Raw genomic sequence first — 8,514 nt, forward strand, 5'->3', positions numbered from 1 at the left:
ACTGCAGCAAACTGAAGAAAATCCTTTCCTTCCCAAGTTGTTTCAGTCATGATGTTTTTGTCACAGCAATGGAAAGCTAACTAAAACAGCAGGTATCAGTTATAGCTGATTTGGGGGAGCTCACCATCTTACTTCTAGCTCAAGAGGGCCAGGGAAAGATCCCAAGCCATACTGACCCTTACGTGCTCATAACATAAAAATTTTCCTAAAATATTAAAAGCTCCGGCCATGTACATAAATTCAGCATGTCCTGGATGAATGTTACATATGTGACCTCACTTATTCTTTGTTGTAATTATGCAAACATTAAGGTTTGGGACTTAAATGTTACCCCATGTGTTAAGTTTGATTGTCAGCTTATGCTGCTTTTGGGGGTGGTATGATTTATAAGAGTTGGCGTCTGTCTAATATAAGGAAGTTAGGTCACTGGCATTGTGCTCTTAAATGCGATATTGAGGCCTGTTTTTCTTTCCCCTCCCCCTTCTTCCTGCCATTATAACGTACTGCCTTGCTAAAGGCAGCAGAGGTAACTGTCATGGATTGAAACTATGAACCAAAATGAATCTGTCTCCATTTAAACTGCTTATATACAAATATGTTGCCATAGCAACAGAAAGCTATCATAAGATTTAGGAATAATATACATATGAGACAATGTAGGTCAAGTAATTTCTTATTGTCAGTCAACTGTTGTCTGATTGAGCCATGCTTAATACTCAGGGTGTTAGGTGACAGCTAATACTAGCAATCAACTATTCCTCTAGGTTGGACTGAGTTAATTTGATGATATCGTTTGCATTGCAGATGGTATTGTTGAGAGAGAGAGTCTATGGAGTCTTTTAGGTTTACGACCTTTCCTTCAGGTCATATACAAGATTTGTCTTTTGAGTCGGTTTTCTTCTCTTCTGAAGCCTTAGTTATTTTTCTATTGCTGTGAATAGACGCCATGACTAAGGCAACTTATAAAAGAAATCATTTAGTAGAGGCTTGCTTACAGTTTCAGAGGGTGAGTCCATGACCATGATGGTGGGGAGCATGGCAGCAGGCAGGCAAGCACTGGAGCAGTAGCTATGAGCTTATATCTTATCTGAAAGTTGGAGGTAGAGAAAAAGCTAACTGGAATGGCATGGGCTTTTAAAACCTCAACGTCTGCCTGAGTAACACCCCTTCTCTTCAACACAGACATACCTCCTCCAATAAGGCCACACCTCCTAATGCTTAACAGCTCCACCAACTGAGGACCAGACATTTAAATATATGAGCCTAGGGAGGACACTCTCATTTGGCCCGGCACATCCTTCTAGTCCACAGTCCCTCTCATTCCCTCTTCTCTTGTCTGGTAGCTTCTCACATCACCGTGACACAGGGAGTTCTTAAATCTCAGTACTATGGGTCGAAATGCAGAGCAGCTAGGTTCTCAGACTTCAGTCTTCCTTTGGAAATTGAGCCTTGAAAGCTCAGTCTTCCTGTATTCAAAAAGAAAGAGAAAAAGAAAAAGGAAAAGAAAGACCCTATTTGTCCATGATTTTCTCTCCCCTAAAGGGCTCCAAGCACAAGGGGAACAGGTAGGGAAGAGGCAGATTGAGCAGTGGGGGGGGGGGATAAGAAGTAGCAAAGGGTAAAGACATGAAAATACTGCAGAGCACACGGCACAGCATTGGAAAGAAGACAATGCTAAGATCAGAAGATGGAAGAAAAGAGAGATGAAAAACCAAGAGAGGAAGAAAGAAGTAAAGAAAAGCACAACCCAGTTGGAAGGGCATCCTCTTTCTGGTTGCCGATTTCCGGCCAGCTTCCGATTGCAATGCTCCATGGGAAACAAGTACTGTCTGAAGGAATCATACAAGAAAGTGTCCCTTTACTAAGAACCAATCATGCTGGAATATTCACTTAAGCAGTTGTCTTAACTATACTGTATTTCTAAGGGAAAGAAGGAAGCATAACAGTGAGAGACTAGCTCACAAGGAAGAGCCAACAGTGCACCTTTAGTGCAGGCTCACACTCAGGTATCAAGTGGAAATCCATCACAATCACTGGGCTAGCCTGCCCACTCTAACACCCTGTCTACATTATAGACGATGGTGACATATTAGCCTTCAATCTGCTAGGAGATAATACTTACTATTTTTTAATCCCAATAGTTACCCCTATAGCAACACTACAAGGCAAATATCATTGTCCTCATGGTATGAGGACACATGGCCAAGGAGGAGGATTGATTAACTTTCCCAAAGACACACAGCTAGTCACCAGGGTTGCTTCTAGACCCTTCAGCTTTCCCCTAATCCCCTAAGACTACATCTTAACTCCCTCTCTCTCTCTCTCTCTCTCTCTCTCTCTCTCTCTCTCTCTCTCTCTCTCTCTCACACACACACACTTATTGTATTAAATGCACAGTTTTTTGTCATAGTAAAATAGTAAGCCCGGAAGTTTCAAGTCCTTTAACCAAAAGGCTGAAACAAAACAGTACCTCATGCTCAATTCATAGAGTTGTAGAATTCGAGGGCTGGCAGGGATGCAAGGATTGCTCTCTGGCAAAAGCAGAAAGCAAAGTGCTCTCTATTTCTGTCTCTGTCTCTGTCTCTGTCTCTGTCTGTCTGTCTGTCTGTTTCTTTCTCTCTCTGTCTCTCTCTTCCAACTCCCCCCCCCCCAACCACTTCTCCTCTCCCTCTCTCTAGATGAGCTAAACTAGGGTCATGGTGTCAAAAGGTCCAAAGTCATATAGTTAACGAGAAGAATTAACTTAATTTAAAATCCCCCATTCTTAAGCTAGCTCATCCCCAGGGTTTTCTTGCACCCCAAAGGCACATTCTTCTCTTCGGAAGCCTGTCTATTGCTCTCACCCCAACCATGGGGAAGATGGGAAGGCCACGGAAACTTCTGCATGCACCCAGGACCTCTGAGAAATGTCAGGAAGGGAGGAGGTCCCAGATGTTTTCTTGGCAGAGTACAACTTTGCAAAAAGGTACGTGGCAAAGACCAAACCAGCAGTTCTCAGCTCTGTGTTTGATTCTGTTACTTTTATTCTCTACGGTTCCCTTTAAACCCAATGTAACATAGCAAGTCTATAATTCAAAACACATTTGTAAAATACATACTGTACAAGCCTGTGAATATAAGAAGCCACATTCCCGTCAGGCCTCCCACTGAAAGAAGACAACGCTTTGTCAAAGAATCTGACTTTTTGCCCCCCCCCCCCTATTTTTTTGTCTGCTTGCTTGTAGTCCCTGCTCTCCTCTCACTGCTGTTTTCCTATCAGTTAACTGCTCAGTTTCACATGGGTCCCCTCACCGGAATGTGAGTGCATGCTAAGCATTTGTTTTCTTTGAGGACAGACACTGCCTGCTGTGCTTTTCCTGGATTTGGACTATTTTTATTATTTACGTTGCCATGGACACAGGGAGATCACAGATGTTAAGAGTCGGAATCTAGGGCCACAGGAGACATTTATCATTGTACTTGGTATGAAGTGGCCTCTTGTTCCCGGTGGCTGTGGGGGCTAGTGTTTATTTGATGAAGAAATCTCTAATGAGGATTCGAGCCTAATGAACAACATGAAACTCAGCTTCACCTCCACGCGTGACAGTGAGTGATCTACGGCAAGGGAAGGTGGTCTTATGAAAACAGATTATCAGCTGTCTGCCAGCGCAGTTCCTTTACCCCTGTGTCGGAAACAGGACTAGGCATCAGAACAAGAGACCCCATTCATCATTGTTTGCACCCCTCCCGCCCCCGCCCCCGACACCCCAACATGAAACTTCCCCCAAATTATTCACTCCTGCTCTGGCCAGGAAGTGAAACATCTGAGAACTAACCAGGGCTCCACCAGAGTCATCCATGGGCCTCTGGATGTGACTGGGCAAAGTGTGAGTCTGAACAAAGCAGAATGCAGTGGCTCGTGCCTGCAAAGACTGAGTGCTAAAAGCTACTGAGCCTGTGCCATGAGCTACTGAGCATGCGTGCTATCCAAGGTGGAAGCTAAACATTCAACTGTGATTATGCTCAGTGCTCTTCTACACAGCTCAAAGCTTACAAAATCTAGGCAGATAAGGAGATAAAAGGCTGTTTCAGGATTTTTCTAGTCATTGGCTCTGAGCATTTCAGGTTACGAACAGGTTAACTCCAAATTCTTGCCCTGAAGCGTTGATCAAGGTAGCCGCTGGTCACTGTCACTGTCTGAATCGGACCGGTGTCCCTAGAAGTTCTCTGCCGGTCAAAGACAAGGGTAATGGTGTCCAAATGGAACAAAGCAAACGCACTTAATAGTATCCAAAGGCTTCAACTGTTAGAACATTCTGGTGTTTCGAGGAAGCACTCCTGTCCAAACATCTGTGAACCCCTCCTCTGTTCTCCTGCTAGGGGACTCCATTTTTTGGACTCTTGTTACTTGATGCTTGGGATGACACTTTGTTTAGATTGTCTGTTTACCTCCACCACCACCTCCCCCCCCAAGCTTTGTCCTGCTTGAAATCCCTCCTGCCCCGAGGCCCTGCCTACATCTAAGCTTGCTTTTAAGGAATCTCTTCATTTGACCTGTAAGGGTAGCAAGACTCCCCACCCCCCACCTCTCCTCTTTCTTCTCTGTCTCTCTTGTCTTATTTTTTACCCAAATCTCACATTTTTCTCTGTAAACAACTGATTTTTCGCTTAATGTCTCTTCATATTTGGTTTAAAAAATTAAGATCACAGTAATCAAAAAATAATGGTGGCAGAAGAAAAGTGGGCTGTTCCAGACCCCAGCTCTAACACTTAGCTGTACAGGATCGGGGGATGGGGGTAGTAATGTCTCTGAATCTAATTTGTAAAACCAGGATAATAATCTATAGTGCAGAGAGCAGCTGGGTAGATGTGAGAAATTTCACTAGTTTCTCAACAAAAAGTGATCGGCCATCTCCCCCCTTCTCCCTCCCTTCCTTCTGTCTTTCCATGTTTTTTGTTCCCCCTCTTTCTTTTTGTGTACTGAGAATTGGACCCAGGGCCTTGAGCATGCTAGGCTGGTATTTCCCAGTGAGCCATACACCTAGACAATTTTTCAAAAATTGTTTGAAACATGGCTTCATTAAGTTACCCAGGCCAGTCTCGAACCACTGTACAGCCAGGGAGGCCCTTGAACTTTGGGTCCTTTTGACTCTGTCTTCTGCACAGCTGGAATCACAGGCTTGTGCCACCAGGCCAGCGAGTCTTTCTTTGAATAGTGATCCATTTGGGAAGTATTGTCCGTGTAGTATGACATCTATCTAACAGTGACAAGACGTGCGGGAGAAAAATTTAAAACCCACAGAGCTGTCAAGAACTGCTAAGGCCCTGAAACTTCATCCTTGCAGTGGCAGTGTATGAACACTAGCAGAAGATGCCAGCTTCCTGGGTCTAAGAGAAAGGACTCTTCACAGCCATAGCACTAGCCAGAGCCTGCCTACTGCAAGAGCAGTCTCGACAGCGATCCCCCTCAATTTAAAAACAGATATGCTGTGTGATTCGTATGCCTCTCTCTCTTTCTCTCTCTCTTCCTCCCTCCCTCCTTCCCTCCTCTCTTTTGTTTTGGTTTTTGTTTTTTCAACACACAGTTTCTCTGTGTAGCCCTGGCTCTTCGAGACTCTGTAGACCAGGCTGGCCCTTGAACTCACAGAGATCCACCCGCCTCTGCCTCCCTTAGTGCTGGGATTAGAGTGTGTCATCACACCCAGCTAATTCATGCAGAACAAGTCTTTAACACTCTGTTTGGGCATTTTGTTTGTTTGCTTGCTTTTTAAAAATTGGCAATTAGTTTCTGCTCCCATTTTAGATACAGTTTATATAGAAGTCCCTTTCCTTTCTCATTAAAACAAACAAGTTTGACATAAATATAAATACACAGTTTACAGCAGTGTAGTTGAGTGGTTTCGAACTGAGGAGCAGGAGTCAGCCTGGCCAGGCTTAGACTCCACAGAGAACAAAGGTGGGCTACTGCACATCTCCCTGCTTTGTTTCCGCTTCTGTAAGATGCAGGCAATAATAGTATCTACTTTATAAGATGGATGAGTGGGTAGCGGGTTATAATTCATGAGAAGTGCTTAGGACAAAAAGTTTCCAGTGAGCACTAGCTGCTACTAAGTGTCTGTGCTTACATGGTCCTTTGGGTATGTGTTCTTTCTGAGTGGAGGGCTGTTAAAATGTTTCCAGTACAGAACCCAGAACTTCCCAACACATTCATGGGCATTAATGATCGCTCTTTGGTTTTTATGCCCTTTACTGTGGACCAATTTACACACATATGTAGGGTTAGTGTATACACACACACACACACACACATACACACATTTGTACACACACACAAATTCACTGTTCCAACTTGTTATAACCAAGAGACAGTGCAGGAATGATGGCTTTTTTATACTGACAAATAAATGAAAATTGTTAATTCTTGTCTCATTTGGTGTTGTTTTGGCTGTGAAAAGTATAAATTCAAGGGTTCATCAACGCTTACAGTGTGCCCTTGTTGGGGTTCCTACTACTGTGATAAAACACCATGACCAAAAGCAAGCTCTGGAGGAAAGGGTTTATTTGGCTTACAAGTCTGCATTTTAGTTCACCACTGAAGGAAATCAGGCCAGGAACCTGGAGGCAGGAGCTGATGCAGAAGCCATGGAGGAGTGCTGCTGCTGGCTTGCTCCCCATGGCTTGCTCCGCCTTCTTTCTTATAGACCCCAGGACCACTAGGCCAGGAATGGACCCACCCACAGTGGGCTGGGCCCTCCCCCCAATCAATCACTAATTAAGAAAATGCCTTACAGTTGGACCTTACAGAGGCATTAATTAGCTCAACTGAGATTTCCTCCTCTCCAGTGACTCCAGCTTGTATCAAGTTGACAGAACTAGACAGTACACAGTATAAGGCTGGCGATATGCTCAGCTGGTGAAGGCACTTGCTGAGCAAGCCTGGTGACCTCAGTAAAAAAATAAAAGGAGAAAAATTATCCCGTAGAGTTGTCCTTTGGCCTCCACACATGCACTATGGCATGCCTGCTTGCATGCGTGCATGTACACATACAAATAAATGAGTAAATATAATTTAAAACTCACAATGTCAATACTGCTCCCTCCTAAACTCAGTTTGAGGCCAGTTCTGACAGTTCTGTCAATAGCTGAGCACACCTACTCACCTACAGAGACTGTGTGGGCTCTGAACGTCTCCATTGGAGGCTTTGCTACTGTTTTCATAGTGCTTGTTTAGCTGGTTTATAGTTTGGGCAATTAATTTGACAATATAGTAAAACTTTATCTAAACACCTACTTTTTTTTTTTTTTAAAAAGCCATCTTTTTCTGTTGTGCTCATGTCAAGAGTTTGACAAAGCAATAAACCCCCTGTTTGCCTGTATGAATTTGCAACAGCAAAGAAAGTTGAAGTCTCGCACACTGGAGCTATAAAGGTGTCACAGAAGTAAGGTCCTCAGGTGAACACTTCTGCATTCCACGTTGGACTCCTGGTGGACAATGGCAGTTCCTGAATTTTCACAGCAGTCAGTCACATGACTATTTAAGTTAACAAAGCTTTCCACAGTGGTACACCCGGCTCTTTCCAAGAGCATTTACTCTGACTCAGCATGTGAATTTTGATGGTCGGCTGTCACTGGGGCTCAGATTCTGTTTTTCAGGCCCAGCAGCACCGTGAGATGCCAATAATCTCGCTATACTCTGTGTCAAAAGACTGTGGTGGGTCTTCACTTGGCAGGCACAGGAAACTAGGTGCACATTTTACTACAGGAAGTTTGTTCAGAGACTTCAAGAACATAAAAGGTGAACCCCGGTGAGAAATAACTGTAATGTGCTTGTCCTGGTGTGACTTTGGTTTTTCCCCAATGGCTTTTGGTTTCTAGTCAGATGTGTCATTTTAATCTTGATTCTTTTTCTGTTATAAAACATAACGTGCAAGAGTCAAATGTACAAGTAAACAAGCTGCTGCACACATTGACGTATTGATGTATAATACTTAGGAAGGCACAGAAAGAGGACAACGTAGTTCACTAAACTACCATAATGTACTACCCCCACAGTGCAGTGTGCTATGTGTCCACAGAAGCTGACTTTTCACCCCAAGAGAGAACACAGAACAGAACATATGAATCCAAGCTGTTCCCAAGATGTCATGGAGTGTGGCTACTGCCGTGTTAATGAAGAGTGTATTTTTGCAGTAATTTACCTGAGGAGACTTGCGCAGACATGAATTTAGGAACAGATCAGGATAGATATACAAACTCTATTCAAAGGCACATCGATAAAACATCAAATATGTACACAGATGTCAAGAGAAATGCTGTTTCTGGGTTTGAACTAAGCCAAGCTCGCCCAACGGTAAAAACGGCTGTAGTGGTGGTCTCCAGGATGCTAAAAACCTGGAGTGTGTCAAACTAGAGCATGTGTTTCTTATCACAATTTCTTTTTTAAATAGTTAAAGTACACACATATAATCTTAAAATGAAGCTGAACTTCTACTTAAGGAATCTTTGAAACAAAGCCTAGCTACGCTCCAGGGGTAA

This window comes from Acomys russatus, chromosome 10 (assembly GCF_903995435.1).
Source record: "Acomys russatus chromosome 10, mAcoRus1.1, whole genome shotgun sequence".
NCBI classification, from domain to species: domain Eukaryota; kingdom Metazoa; phylum Chordata; class Mammalia; order Rodentia; family Muridae; genus Acomys; species Acomys russatus.